Source organism: Canis lupus, chromosome 15 (genome assembly GCF_003254725.2).
Source record: "Canis lupus dingo isolate Sandy chromosome 15, ASM325472v2, whole genome shotgun sequence".
NCBI lineage: Eukaryota > Metazoa > Chordata > Mammalia > Carnivora > Canidae > Canis > Canis lupus.
In genome coordinates this window covers 42,077,414-42,079,363 of record NC_064257.1, presented here as the reverse complement: position 1 = coordinate 42,079,363, position 1,950 = coordinate 42,077,414, and the positions used below count along the sequence as shown (strand labels likewise).

The 1,950-nt window shown below is 40.1% G+C and overlaps 1 non-coding gene across 1 annotated transcript; it reads right to left on the bottom strand.

The window, feature by feature from the left end:
* Nucleotides 1-313: 313 nt before the first annotated feature.
* LOC112654932 (small nucleolar RNA U2-19) lies at nt 314-393 on the bottom strand. The gene has a single exon (XR_003133476.1). It is a non-coding gene; the product is annotated as a small nucleolar RNA U2-19 (small nucleolar RNA).
* Nucleotides 394-1,950: the final 1,557 nt, after the last annotated feature.

Sequence of the window (1,950 nt, the reverse complement as noted above, 5' to 3'; positions counted from 1 at the left end):
CCAATGAGAATGTTGGTGATGTCCTGTTCTCTCCAGTTCTCAGGCTCTGTGATTCCTTTTGGGATGGTGGGAGAGTCCACCTGTATTCTTTAAAACCATCTAAAGTTTTAAATAGTTGGATGCTTACCATGTGCCTGGCATGGAGTTGATGCTGGGGATACTTGTCAAAAACACATTTCCTGGTGTCCTGGGAGGCCCAGGGCCCCCCACTGTACCTGTTAGGAGCACAAGTGTAGCACACTCACAAAGCTGCTCAGTGTCAGTGCTCTTAGGTCTTGCTATGCTTCCCAATCTTCTTTCAAATTTTTTTTTTTTTTTTTTTTTTAAGCAAGATGTATTGGGTAGACTGGAAGGTCTTCTGATGCTCAGATTTGGCTATTTTCATCATTGATTTCTTTCAATCTTTTTTATTCTTCCATCTGGAGACCTCTTCCACTTCTCTTGTCACATTCCTCTAGTTTTGATCCTCTGATCTCAGAGACCTCACTTCCAGTTGTGTCTCTTTTTGGGGGTCTGCTTCCATCAGCCAAGTCTGCATCATTTATAATCCTTGGCTGCACATGTGTCTGTACTCCATGTGTCTCTCCCTCATAACATTTAGCATCATTAGAATTTTGCCTTGATTTGTGTGATTCTCTGGGTACTATTTTTGCCTTAGATTCTAATCTCCTCAAGGAAAGGGTATGATAGACTAATTGTTTTTCTGGTGCCTAGACATATGCTGGTATCCCAGTCACAGGTCTGTTAGGATATTGTCTTCATGACAATAGTCTCTGCAGGTCAATAAAAGGCTGAGGTACAATTTTAGCAAATATTAAACAATAAAAGGTCAAGGACCCTGAAGATTGTGACTAACCAAATAAAAGGCATCAAATCGAAAGGCACAGAAGTATGAAAATAAATCCTGATATTATTTTATTGAGGTTTGATATTTTAATATAAAAGTTACCAGATTCTGTACCATTGTCACATGCCTGGGGTGCCTTTTCTGGTCCCCAAATGGACCTGTTGTAGATATTGTATATTTGCATCTGTCAGGTTTCTGCTATGCTAATTCTGCAGGATAAGCAACTCCAAAATCAGTGGCTTTCCACAAGCAGCATTTGTTTCTTATTTATGTTCTGGTCTGCATGTTGGCCATGGCTCTGCTGGGTTCAGCTGGGATTGGCTTACGGCTGTGGGTTGGGGTCTACTCTATTACACTTGTCTCCTTATGCTGGGACCCGTGCCTCCTTGGAGCATGTTTTTCCTAGCTAAGACACACACTAGAGGTCAAGGCAAACCCTGCATATACATTTAAAACCTCTGCATGAACATATCACTGGTGAGAGCAAGTCATGGGGCTTAGCTCAACATCAGGGGGACAAGGAAACATACTTCATTTACTTAAGAAGGAAGTACTTCAAAGCCACATGGCAAACAATGTAAATGATTAAGTCTATTTCTCCTAACATATTACAAGTTTCTCAAAATACTTTGCTTCTTTCATTCATAATGTTTGCACAGTTGAAATTTTGCAGTACATGTATGATTCTTTAGCTACTTGCTGTGTTTTCCTCTCGTCTCTTGAGGGTAGGAGTTGTGTCTGTCTGGCCTCACTGATATTCCCCTAGTACCTAGCACAGTGTTCTGGATGATATCAAGTACTCAATGACCGAACAGTCATTGTTCACATGAATTACCTTCTAGTCTACCTGAAAACCATCTCAGGAATGGATATATATCTTTGTGAGAATTATTGAAGTTATACTAAGTGCCTTGTTTCAAATCGTTCAGAAATCCTCTTGCTATATTCCCATTGTAAGCCATGTAACCCTGTGGGAGAGAAACATAATCCATGCAAATGTGAGTAAGTTGAGTGGTGCTGCGTGGGATGGTGTCCATAGTTTGTTTTGGGTTCAGTTGCTCCATACATAAGAAAATTTGCATATATATATATATATATATATA